The sequence below is a fragment of the Lynx canadensis genome, chromosome C1 (assembly GCF_007474595.2).
Source record: "Lynx canadensis isolate LIC74 chromosome C1, mLynCan4.pri.v2, whole genome shotgun sequence".
NCBI lineage: Eukaryota > Metazoa > Chordata > Mammalia > Carnivora > Felidae > Lynx > Lynx canadensis.
This window is the reverse complement of record NC_044310.1, coordinates 186,241,467-186,257,502: the sequence shown is the minus strand read 5'-3', so window position 1 is coordinate 186,257,502 and position 16,036 is coordinate 186,241,467. Positions and strand designations below refer to the sequence as shown.

The following is a 16,036-nucleotide window of genomic DNA, read 5'->3' as shown; positions in this document are numbered from 1 at the left end:
TTAACTTTTTGAAGAACTGCCAATTTTTCTTCCAGTGGCTGCACCATTTTCATTCTTCCCAGCAATGGTTAAAGGTTCCAATTTCTCCACATCCTTGTCAACACTATTATCCATCATTTTGATTATAGCCATCCTCCTGGGAATGAAATGGTTTCTCACTGTGATTTTCATTTGCATTTCCTTAATGACTAATGACTTTGACCATCTTTTTATGTGCTTATTGGCCATTTATATATTTTCTTTGGATAAATGTCTGTTCAATTCCTTTGCCCATTTTTAACTTGCATTATGTATCTTTTTATTGCTGAGTTTTAAGAGTTTTTAAAATATATCCTCCATAAACATCTTTATTAGATATATTACTTACAAATATTTTCTCCCATTCTGTGGTTTGTCTTTCAATTTCCTATAGTATCTTTTGAAGCACAGAAGTTTTCAGTTTTGATGAAGTCTAATTTATCCATTTTTTTTTCTTTAGTCCCACAGACTCTTGTATACAGTGCCTGGATCCATTCTGACAATAAAAGGAGGCTGATAGCAGATGGGGACATATGAGAAAATGACAACTTTACAGTTCACACTACTAATAAAATTATTTAGAAAATTGCCTTTCACTAGACAGTGTAATTTCTGTTGGTGGATACAAGCCAAATATGAATCATACACAAATCATCATCTTCTATTCCATTCAGCTGGATGGATTTAAGAAACAGAGTAATAGAGAATATCATTCTAGAGGAAACCAGTTAGTATTTGTGCTATGTAAAATATGATTTCTAAATTGCTTAAGCATATCTATCAAAATCCAAATGGAACATTTAAAATCAGCATCATATAAAAGCAATCCTCTGTGAAATGATTTCTAAACTATGAACATTTATCTTTCAGACCTAGCATCTCAAAGCATAAACACTGGATAGACTGCTATGTTGGAACAGTCACCCCATTTCCCCAGAAATTTGTATTTGATTCATGAGTACATTCCAAGGAACATAGGATCCAGGTTTGTCTTTTGGAGCCTGGAATAAAAGAACAAATGTGGACATTTGTAACTTGGAAAATGTTTGTGCCAGGTGAGAAATAGCATAATGTAAAACAGGATAAAAACCACCCAGAGGGTGATCAGGACAATGAGAGGTCTCAGAATGACAGAATGAAAAATGTGGAAGAATCTAGGACAGGACTAAGAATCAGGGCAGGGCAGCTACAAGAATCATCACCTCACACTTGAAGAGGGGCAAATGAACAGTGCAATTAGTCTCTGTGTTCCTCCGTAGTGAAGAAGTGATTCACGGGGCTTAGGAAAAGCTATAAGGGGTGCCATGCAGAGCAAGTATTGAGAGGAGGTGAAGGAGGGGGCTTTCCCTCAATATAAGGAACACCTTGTGTATAGTCAGAAGGGTCACTGTGAATGGCATGACTTTCCCCTATAATTAAATCTCATCACTGAAAGTGACCAAGGAGAACTGAGATGTTTACTCTGTGGGGGTGTTGATACATGTGGGATTCTGCTCTTGGGGTTGGGCCAGAAAGGGCCCTTCCCACTCTACAGTTCAAACCAGGAAATACACATACAATCAAGTGCCTGATTGGGTAGAGTGAGACCGACTGTTGGGGTGGCCCATATTCTTGGCCTGGGTATCTTAGGTTCAGGGCATAGTTCCTGAACTCCCATTCCTGACCAACATGTCCTGGGAAGCGAATAAAACCAAGGAGGAACATGTAACTGATGAACGATCAATGAACCTTCATTTTCATTATAGAACTAAGCCCTGCTGTGAGCTGGGTAAGACCAGACTGACGAAAAATTGCAATCTAAGGGCGCGTCTGCTCTTCCTATGCTCAAATGCCCTCAGGATTCCTGTCACCTTTTCTCCCATGGAAAACCGCCATGGTGGGGTAATAAAACTTGACCATAAGGACGGGGGCAAAAATTCATAATTTTATGAACAGAACATAACATACCATTTTTGTGAATTTATCTTCACAGACTATTCTAATCTTCTCTGGGGTCAGTGGACTACTGAGCTTCAATGGTCCAAACAGGCCCCTCTCTTGTCCTGCTGCATTGTGTCATGAATGGCAAAAAATACTGATCATTCCAGGAATATCCCAGACTCTACTAGACCCTTGAAAGGAAACAAGTCAACTAGAGTAGGGCTCTCTCTCTCTCTCTCTCTCTGCATCTATATGTATATATACATATATGTGCATCTATAGGCAAATATGGTATAGATGCACATATAAAATATTAAAATATATGTAACATTTTCCTTTAAAAAAGTAATTTAACATTTTAGTCTAGTATTCTCATTCTTCGGATTCCATCCTAAGGAAATTATCCCAAATGGAGAAAGCATATATAGATATAAGATGATTACTGCAAAATGAAAAATCAGATATAACCTGATGGTAATAGTTCATGTTAAGCTCCAAGATTTGAAGTATTTAAAAAAAACTATAAAATTGTTAAATTAATTTATAATTAAAATGTTTAATAGAGCTTTTTCTTCTATAAGCCTGGTAGAAACCCCAAACAACCAAGGAACAATGAAGGAACCTCTGCTAGTTCCCTGCACAGTTACTACAAATCACATAAACATGCATGTATTTATCAAGCACAGCTTACCTTCAACAACTACAGGGTATTTGAGCTTTGAGATGGAAGCAATAAAGAAACGTGCAACTCTGTGGGGATGCCACAGATGGCAGGGATTTTATATTGGTTTGGACCGTGAGTGTATAGGACACCCTAAGGAGAATAATTCAGCTCCTCTATTGTATAAAGTCCCATGCCTTGAATAAATGCACCTTCAATCTGGGGAGGGAGGAAGAATTTCCATATATGAGAAAATACAATCAACAGTAGCATTTCAACTTCATGCTGTTTATTTGAATTGTTAAAATACAGTATAAGAGGGTTTTCAGCGTATCATGGAAGATGTCTCTGAGAGTTTACTTAAAAGTTTGCCTCAAAGCATTTCTACAACATCTTAATCAGCACTAAATTCAAAGTAAAAAACTTGAGTGTAAATCTCAATTTGGCAGTAAAAGTATAGCTTTAGAAGAGGCGTCAAAGAGCCTATGGCCCAAAAGCCCTCCTTTTTTCTGTCCATGAGCCAGAAGGAACCCTCTGACCTATCCACAGACTCCAGCACACTGAAAAGTGCTCTCAGGGTCTGAAAATTCCCTCATTGCATCTCATCTCACCATCCTTGCTCATATTGGGCTTGGCTTCACATTTCTGCACTCTTGTTTCCTGGCCTGTGACATGAACTCTGTTGTGTGCTAAGCTTCCTACACAGCTTTAAAACGCTCCAATTCTTAGATGTCAGCCTGTGGGAAAAATTGCTTTCCACATATCTTTCTGATTTCTGGGTCTCCTCTTTGTTTACCTCCTTGCTGTGGCCACATTTTCTCTGTCCCACTCTCTACCCTCACATGTATCTATCTGCAGGGAGATTCTTCTCTAACATGATGTTAGATGAATCTTCCTAAAACTCTAGACCATACCCCAGGCCACATCACCTCCACCTATGAAGGCAGGTGCCTGTCTTTGGGGCCTCACATTCCGCTCCTCTGACACAGGTACTCTCCACTGTCATCAGCACACCCCCTTCCCTGCCCTGCCACCAGCCAGCCATGAACACAAACTATGCTGAATTTCATGTCTTTCTTTAGGGAGATGTCTTCCATTCTCCTCTTGTTCATTCCTTGACTACTTCATCCACATGCACTGCCTCCCAGAAGCCCGCTTTGACTTCTCCAACCCATATATTCTTCCCATTCTCCAATGACACATGTCATGATTGGAGAGTACCTCAAATTATGTTCTGAACTGGAGGTAGTAATGAGCTGAATTGCCCACTGGTAAATAAAGTGAGTGAAGCTTCCAGTTGAGTCCTGAGTCCTAGAATCACAGAGTGCATGATTCTCTAAAAAGGCAGCCAACTGCTTTTCCTTAGGCACATGCAGCTCCAGTGCTGGTAAATTTTCTGTTTCCAAGAGATGCTAGACATTTGAATAATTATGTAAGGATGATGGTGAATTTTTAATCTTGTCAATTATTTCAAATTTGAATAAAAAATGTCTGTGGGCAAAACAGGCTACCTATTAATAACAACTGCTGTAACTATTTGATGATTTGATGTGCTCCCAACCCAACTTTAAACTCCTCAAAGCTACAGCCCATCATATGCCCAAGACTTCACACTTAGCATACAGTCTACTTCTGATCTCACTGGCATCGGGCCCATTTTGTCACCTCTAGGCTTGCTTCTGCCTCACTCAAGATCCTCAATCACAGACCGTATGTCTCTTCAAACACTAATTCAAAACATCCTTTTTTCCTTCTCTTTTTAAAACAATAAGAGATTTGAGTTCTGTGGCTGGCCTCAATAGACAGATTCTGACTTCAGGGGCAGAAAAATAAGATGATGAATAAGCTGGATGGAATGTTTTCTCTACAGACATCCAGAGCAGTTATGGCTTTTACAAAAGGGATTGAGGCAAAACAGGTACACATACCTGGCCTATGTCAAGGGCTGGATTTATACTGAAGCCAACATCCATGCCAATGTCTGTTTGGATGTTCTAGTAATAAAAAAGAGAAAAAATGTTTATCTTAATGAATACAACTTAAGGAGACAGGCTGAGAACACTTCATGCCAGGACACCACTGGTACAGAACCTTTCTTTGGGCCACATATTTCAGGAGAAAGAATCAACAAAGATTTTTATTGTGTAACAGTTCATTATGTATAAATTTCAAAGTTATACACATACTCAACCGGCTTAAGCACTGATTTTTTTTTCCCTCAGAAGCAATAGGAGATGGGGCGTCTGGGTGGCTCAGTGAGTTAAGCATCTGACTTCAGCTCAGGTCATGATCTCACAGCTTGTGAGTTTGAGCCTCACATCAGGCTTGCACATGTGAGTGTGCTCTCTCTCTCTCTCTCAAATAAATAAACATTTAAAAAAATCTTTAAAGAAAAGAAACAACAGGAGAGAAAAATATTTGACTTTCTTCGGGCTGAGTGATGTAACTTATGGAGTTTAATCCACTACAACAGACATTAATCTATGACACAGAAAATGTTTATGGCCCTCATGATCCCTGTTGAAAAACTCTGTGGCTACCATACAACCCAACATCCGGAGTCCAGCTGGCTGGGTAACATCTACTGAAGCACAGAACTCAGGGAGCATCAGCCAAAAAGTCTTCAATTATTGCTATTGTGGAGTTTTCAATTTTAGACCAGAGGAAAGATAAATCTAACACTACAACTTGGTCACCAAGAGTTCCTGATAAGTTACAAATAAGGAATACAGCAGGCCTAGCTAGGTTACTGGTAACACCTTTGCTCTCCAGCAAGTCTGGACCTTCTTTCAGTGACATACTGGCTTCTGCCATGACAAACAGATTCTACTTATAATTATTAATGGAACAAAGGAAATCCCAAGATTTTTTCGTTTTTTAAAAAAACGTTTATTTATTTATTTTGAGAGAGAGAGAGAGAGAGAGAGATTGATTTACAGTGCAAGCAGGGGAAGGGCAGAGAGAAAGAGAGAGAGAATCCCAAGCAGGCTTCGTACTGTCAGAGCAGAGCCCCACACAGGGCTCGAACTCCCAGTGAGATCATGACCTGAGGCAAAATCAAGAGTTGGCCGCTTTACCGACTGAGCCACCCAGGTGCCCCAATCCAAGAGTTTTCTTGTTTGATTTGGGACTTTCATCTAACATTTTTCTTTTCTTTTTTTTTTTTTTTTTAATTTTTTTTTTTTCAACGTTTATTTATTTTTGGGACAGAGAGAGACAGAGCATGAACGGGGGAGGGGCAGAGAGAGAGGGAGACACAGAATCGGAAACAGGCTCCAGGCTCCGAGCCGTCAGCCCAGAGCCTGACGCGGGGCTCGAACTCGCGGACCGCGACATCGTGACCTGGCTGAAGTCGGACGCTTAACCGACTGCGCCACCCAGGCGCCCCTCATCTAACATTTTTCTTAAGAAAAGTAGAGAGTGATCCAGAAAATTTTACTATAATAAAACACTTCTGTTATTTAAGGATACCATGAAATGTAAAGTTATTTACAAATATAAAGTTATTTACTTTACAAATACAAAGTTATTTGGTATAATAAAACACTTCCCTTATTTAACAACACCATTTAGCAAGGCTGGCCTTCCAGCAGACTAGTGGCCTCAATTATTGGTGAGAGCAGATGCTCTTAAGTCTGCAGTGCTGGCAAGGGTTCTGTTTTCAAAGCCATGGACTTACTGTTTGTCATTGTCTTTTGTTAGGGCAGAAGGAGAGTGGTTCTAGGTTGTGGTAGCCAGCCTTCAAGATGGCCTGCAATGATCCCCATGTGCTGCATTCAAATCCTTATGTAGTCCCCTGCCTCACTCTACACCAGGGTTAATTTGTCTTGCAGAAGTGCTAGTACATCACCCCGGTGTTAGGTTATAAAAGATGGTGGCTTTTGTCGTGGATGTTCTCTCACTTGCTCATACTCTCTTTTTTCCTTTGCACCAGTCCCTCTGGGTGTGGGAGGCAGCATGCATATCCTATGGACACTGAGATGTCCTATAGAGAGGTCCATGTAGTAAGGAATGGAAACTTCTGGGCAACAGCCAGTGAGAAACGGAGGCCTCCTGCCAACAAGCATGTGATGGAGCTTGGAATCAGATTTCCAGCCACCACTGCAGCTTTGGGATAAATGCAGACTTACCTGACAGCTTGATGGCAACCTCGTGAAAAATCCCGAGCCTGAATCATCCAGATAAGCCACTCCCAGGTTTCTGGCCCTCAGAAATTCTGTCAGTTAATAAATATTTGTTATTTTCAGCTGCCAAATTTGAGAGTAATTTGTTACATAGCAATAGATAACTAATATATAAATGTAGGTTTAAAGTGAGGGAAATTTTATAGAATAAGAACAATTCTAACAACATAAGAATGACTGAGAAACAGGCCTCCAGGGAGGGCCCCTAGTGGGATGTTACATTACAGCCCTTTGCCAGGGGTGTACCTAACCTGAGTTACAGACCTAGCTTCTTTGAATGCATCTGATAAAAAGACTATTTAGTACACCTCTTAAGATTATTCAAGTAAGTTATAAGAACACACCTCAAAATTTCACACCAAGGCTATTACCTTTCTTAGACCTTAGCAAGGCCAAGGCATATACAAGATAAAGAAAACCCAAGTGATTTAAGTTTTCCCTAAATTTTTCTTTGAGGGAGAAGGGATGTAGAAATCAGTTAGTATGAGATAACTTTCTATGGAACTAAAACAGGACAGCTACTCCAGCATGAAAACCATGCTTAGTATGATCACTGTTTTTTCCTAGTCCAAGGTTCCCCAAAAGTGAGCTGGTCTGAGTTAGAATCCACACAAACCAGATACTTTACTGGGCAGGTTCAAAGGTATATACAATTTCAAAGATTAGGCTGACTATAGTTTAAAAAACGTACATGCTGGAGACCTGTTAAATGAAAACTTAAATCTGATCATACTGTAAGATATAGTGACAAAGTATGTTTGGAAATATCAAGACCTAGAGTCTCCTTCTGGGTAGGTTTTGGGACAGATTATCACAAGACAGTTGTGAGGGTATCACAGCCCCATTTAATGTATTAATAATCATTTATTATTACTGACAGTGGCCAGTAAGTAGCTTCATTTACCCATAGGGGCCCAGCTACAAGAGGAGAAACTCTCCTTGAAACAGAAGTGTGTGTGTGTGTGTGTGTGTGTGTGAGAGAGAGAGAGAGAGAGAGAGAGAGAGAGAGAGAGAGCGCACGCACCTGTGTGGGAATCTCTTCACAGCATCCCTTAAAATCATAAGATGCCCTTAAACTATCTAAAAAGCAGGACCTAGCTAGATAAAAGATATCAAAAGCTGGCCACTAACTTCCCTGGGCTGGCCCTTGGTGCTTGTTAGATTATGGATGCTTATTAAATCCTTCAAAAATGTCATATGATGGCATTTCACATAGGAGGTCAGGATTGCTGGTTATACCAACAGTCTACATGAAAGCTCTCTTCAAGCTGTGTTTCTTCCTTGAAGTGGTTTCTTTCCCAATTCCATTTAAAAAGACCAGAAAAATAAGAGAAGTTGCCAGCTGTTTTCCATGGAAGCAACCACAACACCAAGGCAACTTGCTGAGCTTCTATTTTTTTCTGGTAATTCAGAGAAATTATCCTTAGCCAAATACATGGTGCTTCCACAGTGCTCAGACAGATGGAATATATGGAATTTAGATCTATCAAAGGTACAACCTGAAGACTTTCCCAATTGGTATTGACCCTATGAACACCTGTCAGGCAGTCTATTTCAACCTCGGAACAGGCAGCTCCATAAACAAAATATTTTAAAGGATGGCTTTTGCCTGTCTCCCAGTTCATGTCTGACTCAACCCCTGGAGGAAACAGAATTCTTGAGGAGAGCTGTTAAGTGATTAGGTCCTCTAATTGCATGGCCCGATGATTTAAACAGACCAGTAAGAAGCTGTGTTCAATTTGCATGTACAGCAAACTAAAAGAATACACTTGTACAATGATGTGCCAGCATGTAACACATGCAATAAATCTGTTGAATAAATATATACTTCTTATTACACTTGCTTTGGCTGATAAAACATCCAATTGCTCCTCGTCAATGAATGACTCCTTATGCCTGGAAGTTAGGTGCTGACTATACGATTATCCAGCCTATTGCTTTTAGTTAATCTTGAATCATGTCATCCCACTGTCATCAGATTTGGGGAATTACAGCTGCATTTTAGACCAAATGCTATTTCAAAGGTGCACGTTTGTCTGTCTGTCTGCCTTTTTGGCTCCAGGATTCAGCCTTCTGTTCGCAAGACCAGGCCCTTGGCTCTCATTCTATGCTACTTCTCTAGTCCCCATGGCCTGCTCTGTTCCTGACTCTTCCTTAAGACACCAAATGGGTGTCATGGTAAAAGAGACGCACAGGCGAGCAGCTTGCCAGGAATTTCTACCCTGCTCTCCTCTGTTTGCCCTGGTCTGGAGGTGGCCATTAAAAACACTTCTAACACTTATTCCTGATAGCCAGCCAGTGCCCCAGGACTCCCACGAGAACTAACAAAATGACAAAATCACATAAGACTCTACATCACTCTGTTCTCTTATGGCTTTCATTTTCCATTAAAATAATTTGATAATTATTTTCTAAAGTATGTAAGAAACAATTTTTCCACAGGTTGACAACACATGGTTATTGTCACATTTCTTATTTCTTGCCAATCTAGAAGGTGTGAAATGATGTTCGTCTTATTATGGGTTTATTCTGCAATCTCCCTACATTTGTTTCTTAAGGATACACTAAGTTTTCAACAGAAAAATCAATCACTGCTGTGGGTTCCAAGCACCAACCTCATAGAACCCTCTAGTACTACTCAGTATGATTCAAATCATCAGTTCAGCCATATTTTATTTGTGTTCCTATTTTTCCCAACAGAAGACTTTCTGGACACTTGGATTAACTAGAAGCTAAATGTTGTTTATAACAGTGGGTTAATAGAAGGTACAAAATCAATTTTTTCCAAAATTTCAAACAGAAGTGAAACTCTTCCTCAAGCTACAACTGCTATTTTTCATGGCATGGGATTGAAAGGACTATTTACCTGAAGTATTCAGCAACTGCAAGACTACCGCTTTCATCAAAAGCAACTCATGCCTGTGAAAAAGAGCAAACATGATGTGATAGTGATGTTTAAAGAAAGAATCATTTGAGACTTTAATTCTGATTTCACTAGATGATAAAGAAAGCTATCAGTAGTAATAACCAGGAAGAGCCAAGATTAATGTAATCCTTCCCACAGCACTTGTGGGAACTTCCAACTTCCCAACTTCCCAAGCACTTGTGGTCATCTTGTACTAACAGCATTTGTTCAGTGCCTGTGACCGTCTCCCGTGACTGCCAACTTAGTTACACCTGTGGTCTGCGCTATAACGGGCAATGTACGTTCTGCTGCTGAAGAACTTCATTCAGTCTTCTGGAAAGACAGCCTATCAACAGCGAGTATTTCAGGAGACAATGGATGGTGGGTTGTTTAATTTTAGTATCAGGTACCTATCAGTCTTGGGAGAGTGGCGTAATTTTGGTAAATTATACCATTTACACCAAAAGTTCTCCTGACTCTGCAGTGTACATTGTTGACTTACAGAAAAATGAGGGTTAGGGCCAAGTCCCCAAGTCTAAGAAAGAAAAAGGTGAGAGGTGCAACCATTACAGAAGAAAGTATGCTGAATGGCAGCAATTCATGAGGGTGGAAGGTTGACTGCCTGGCACTGTACCTCTCTCTTCAGTCAGGCTCTCTCAGCCTTTCTTTGGCTCAGGAAGCACAGGGCAGAGGGGAGAAATAAATATGCCCCAAAAGGATTGAGAGCTCCCATAAATATGAATTATAGAAGGAGTCCTAGTTTTGTAGAATAGCAGGAACCATTTTTTTTTAATGTTTATTTATTTTTGAGACAGAGAGAGACAGAGCATGAATGGGGGAGGGTCAGAGAGAAAGGGAGACACAGAATGTGAAGCAGGCTCCAGGCTCCGAGCTGTCAGCACAGAGCCCAATGAGGGGCTCGAACTCATAGAGTGTGAGACAATGACCTGAGCCAAAGTCAGAAGCTCAACTGACTGAGCCACCCAGGCGCCCCAGGAACCATTTCTAAGGAGGATTCCTCAAACATTATTTCCCTGAGACCAATGTTTTTAATGTGACATTCTAGAACAGTCAGCATGACACATACTCAGCTTTTATTGACATCCATTCCACACCATCTGGTACTTTATAACCTATTACTTTGAAAGTTTGCTAGTTGACTTTAGAATGTGTGTTTTCTCTTCCAACTAGGTTGTAAGTACATCGAAGGAAGCAGCTGAAATTTCCACTGCATTTAGTGCCTACTATTGGTTGAAGACATAGCCAGCAGGTTGGTTTCCTATTTTCCTATGAGTGCTTATATGATTTTCACTTTTATAAAAGGACTGTAGTGTTGCCTTCCCATTTAGGAACAGTGGAACCCAAAGAAGGAGAACAAATAGATTTACAGGTATTATCTGGAAGATACCTACATTCCACAGGAAGAAACATTAATTAGTTCTGGCTTAAAAAGAAGAGTTTTGGGCAGAAAAAACACCTTTTTCTCTAATGGAGAATTTTCCCAGATGCAAGAGCTCCTCTACCATATGATGACAAAAATTTCCACATGCAGAGAGCCAAAAGGCCTCCATTTATCACTGTGTAACTGCAGTAGCTTTGATAGTGCCATTTCTACTGATATTCAATTCACTCATTCCTCCTCCCTCCTTCTTTTTTCTATCATAAAACACAAAGTAACAGTGATTCTCACCCAATCCTGAGTGCCTTGATGGTTCTTGCTGATGACTGGTTCAAGGCATTTTAGAAGAGTCTGACAAGCATGCTAGGGATTATTTTTTATTAAGTTATCATAATTTCCAGCAAACACTGATTTCAAAACCACAAATATGTGCCAGAGGCTTAAGAGGCCCATGGGACACAGAGAAGGCAGAGACCAGCCCTGTAAGAGGTGATGCGAAAGGTTTCCCAGGGGTGGGGGTGAAGTGTGAGTTGGTCTTAAAGACAGACCATCTAGGGTGGAGGCCTTATAATTCATGCTAAGAGGTCAGGGATTAACAGAAAAACTATTGGCAAACTCTAAGCATTGTTTTTAAATATGGCATGGCCAGATTTATTTTGTGGGAAAGCTCTGTCAACACGAAGCCAGAGTGAAAGGCACTGAAACTCAGGTGGAGGGACAGAGCCTTGCAGTGGCCCTGAAAAGAGGTGCAAGTCTGAATCGGAGTAGCGATATTCCCAGAACATGGAGGTTGAAAGACAGAGATATTTTTGAGTAAAATGGAATCCCACTGACCAGTGGGATGTCAGGAGTGAGGGAGAAAAGGAGATGGATTTCCAGGCCAGGAGAGCAGCTGAGTATTGTACCATGTACCGAGCCTGACACTGGGGAAAGCACAGTTTTTACTAGGAGGCTGTGGGAAGGAACTAAAGATTGGATTAATTCTCAACAACTCTGGAGCTCCACCCATGTATCTGGCCTGGTGGGGTTAATGATTCGGACACCACTGCAATGATTTTTACCTTTACTGCCAACCCGCTGAGACCCGCCACCACAAAACCCCAGAGACATTTGTATTAGGGACAGTTTCTGTGCTTGGTCCATGCAGGTGGTTGTTAGACACTGGCGTCCTTAATTTATAACTAGCCACCTGTTTCTTTTCAAATACTTTGGTCATAGACCTGTGCACACACCCACACAGCGGCCTGCGTGTGAAGCCCCACACGTGCAACGGCGACAGGCGGGCAGAACCATGAATTCTGCCAGCCACAAAAAGTTCTTTTCTAAAATCCCTGTAGAGCTAGTCTGGACTCTAAAGTCTGAGCACACATTCTTTTTTTCTTCGGCTTTCTTCTGTGCAGTAGCATCAGGAAGAGGAGGCAAAGCCCAAAGCCAACATGGGAGGAAAATGCTTCGTATCTTCATAATCATGAAATCAATACCTCTGCAGCCTTTCCTACCACCTCACTCTGCAAAATTCCAGCAAAAGCTCTATAACCAGAAAAATGCAAATTAAGGCAATAATGAGATAGTATCATTCACCTATTAAATTACTTAAGGTTTTTAAAAAATCCATAAGACATAAAGTTGGTTAGTGGTATAATGAAATGGATACTTTCTAGAAAACAATTTAGTAATGAGTATCAGTGATTTAAGATATACTCTGTGACCCAGTAATTCCATTTCTGGAAATCTATTTTAAGAAAATAATCATTGATTTGACCACAGGCTTATGTACAAAAATATTCATTATAGTATTCAACAATGGGGATGGTTAAATAAATTATACATATATCCACATGCAGACATTAAAAATCATGATTTCAAAGAATTCTTAACCACAGGAAGAAGTGCTCATTCTACATAAGATAGGTGAAAAAAAAAACCAGTAATGAGCATAGGAAAAAAAAGAGAGAGAGAAAAGCAAATCAAGAAACAGGCTCTTAACTATAGAAAGCAAAATTAATGGTTACCAGAGGGGAGGTAGGTGGGGGGATGGGTGAAATAGATGATGGGGATTACGGAGTGCACTTCTGATGAGCACAGAGTGCTCTATGGAAGTGCTGAATCATGATATTGTACACCTGAAACTAACAGAACACTGCATGTTAACTAACTGGAATTTAAATAAAAATAAAACAAAAAACATAAAACAAAAAACCCACCTAAAAACCAGGATACAAAATTATACAAACAGCATGTTAGAAATTTTTGAAAAAGAAAAAAGGAAAGATGGAAAAACCTCAAAACAGTGCTTATTGCTAAATGGTGAAATTGTTCAGTCTTTAAAAATTTTTTTTTCCTCTTCCAAATGTTTTATAACCTTTAACATTACTATTGTTTGCAAAATAGAAACGATAGCTAAAAATTAATCTAAAGTAAATGAGCCAAAAGAAAATGGGTAAAATCTGATTAGAAATATCAGATGTGATTTATATTATCAATTGTTCAAAGTCCTCACTATAAGGGATCTGGGTAGCTCAGTCAGTTAAGCATCCGACTTCAGCTCAGGTCATGATCTCACAGTTCATGAGTTCGAGCCCCATGTCAGGCTCTGTACTGACAGCTCAGAGCCTAAAGCCTGCTTCAGATTCTGTGTCTTCCTCTCTCTCTGCCCTCCCCTGCTTGCATTATGTCTCTCTCAAAACTAAATAAATATTTAAAAAAAATTCAAAGTCCTTACTATAAAAAAGGCAAGAAATAATGCAATATATGAGAATTTACACATCTTTTTATTGCCCAGCAAAAGTTGAAGAAAGACAACTCACTTGTTAATACTGGTATCCCTCACTTTGTGAAAGTTTGCATAATGCCACTTGGCTTTTATGAAACACCTACAATTTGTACCTGTTTTCACTAACTGAAATAAATCTGAAGAGGATTTTCACTTTTGCGAAAAAAGGTAAAGAGCAAAAATAGCGCTCAGTGTTTGTTTTGCAGCAAGCCATGGTAGAGGCAGAATGCACCCCAAGCAGTGACAGTGGCACCCCAAGCTCCTTCCCCAGGACTACAGTCAGCATCACAGCATCAAACTGTCAGAGCTTTGAACTGTATTGGTCCAGCCTCTGTGCTTTATCTCCATTTATTTTGTGCATCTGCCAGCAAATTAGAAAATACTAACAGAAGTTATTTTTTGGGGTTTGGAAGGGCTCAAAATATTTTCATGTATCCAACTTAATCCAACTAGTTGCATACTCACCTGAATCATTTTAGTGTGCACCCCCTGACCCATTTTGATTCCACTATGAGTCATCAGCACAGACCCATCCAGGTAAATGGGAACCAGGACAGCAGCCTAACCAAAAGAGATGAAAATGGTTTCCATGTTGTTTTTGAGTGACGTTGTCATATTTCCTGTCAATTAAAACATTTTCCCTGGATAATGTATTGAATTGTTGAATCACTGTACTGTACTACTACAACTAATAAAACACTGTATGTTAACTATACTGGAATTAAAATTAAAAACATGTAATAAACTGTTCAAAGCCCGAAGACATACAGAACAGGCCATGGGCAGAATTTGACCCACTCTGTAGTTTGCCAACCTTTACTTTAATAGTTTAATGTTAAATGATAAACCAAATATTAGCATAGAAATTGTCCTCAAAAACCAAGTGTGTGCTTCACTGGCAGTCTATTCTAGAAGGTATTAAAATGTACCAAATGAAAATAAATACATAAATAAAACAAAACATTTTCCCTGGAAATGATCCCCTCCTTTCCATATCCTGCCAAAATATGCACACTTTCCCCCTGCCCTGAGAGCACTAAGTAGAGCCAGGGCAATGCTGTGGCAAGTGCTCTCTCATGATCACTCCACAAGAGGGCAGACTGTCACGGGATGGCTTTGAGGCCGGGGGAGGACTGTATTCCTTAAGCTACTATTTCTTCATGAGGACATTTGAGCATATTGGTACCTTTAAGGATCTCCCTAATTCAGAGTGGAACAACAATCTAGGTTTGGGGGTTTTTGTGGGGACGGAGGTAGTTTTAAAATGCCAAGTTCTGTGTAGATAGGTTGAGGCAGGGGAGAATTGTTTATATGAACATATGCTCCCATAGTTGTAGGTATGATATAGAGAAGCAAAACCCAAAATCCAAATAAGATAGGATAGACAGACGTAGTTTGCCACAAAATGAGCTAAGCCCACTCCAAATCATTCTGGCGCAGAATTACAGAGCTTTAGTTGGAAGAGAACTTGGAAGTAATCTTATCTAACTGTACAGTTTCCCACAGGGATCCAGAAAGAACCAAACTGCTAACACAGAATTAAAGGCTGCTGTAATCAGAAACATCCAGACTCCAGCTAAACATGTTTTATAATCAATAAGAATGTGCCTTCTTACAATTTTGTTCATGCTAAAATAAGGGGTATAAAGATATCCCAGGAGGCTGCAGAAAACAAGGCTGGTCTTTTTACTTTGAGTTTCTAGTATAAGAGCAGTATTAACACACACATTCCTAGGAGAAATGCTTCCAGTGGTTCCATTGTAGTTTAAGAAGCCCTGCAAGACATCTTTGTAGCTGCTCAACTGGGAGATGCCAGCCTCACAGGCATGGTCTGGGCCAGCAAGGGGTGACTATAAAGCTCTGTCAGCTAGGTTTCTTAATATCTAAGCTTCTAGGCAGAGTGGCATAATAATCTAGGATTTATAAAGGCAGGATCTTCAGGAAATTCTGGTAACAAGTTAATTTGTATACAATGAAGATAAAATTTTAATAAACCTTCACTACTCAGATTACTTATAAACAACCCTGGTCATAAGTGAAAGTCAATGGAATCACATGTCAATCACCAGATAAACTCAAGGAATGAACTACAGATGGATGCTCTGACCACCAGAAAGACCTTCATTGCCACTGGTGGGCCATGAGCCACACTTGGAGTACTGCCTCTTTATTGATA

The 16,036-nt window shown here is 40.0% G+C and overlaps 1 pseudogene; it reads right to left on the bottom strand.

Annotated features, from left to right (window-relative positions):
- Nucleotides 1-16,036, bottom strand: part of LOC115519896 — a 75,851-nt pseudogene continuing 59,815 nt past the window's right edge.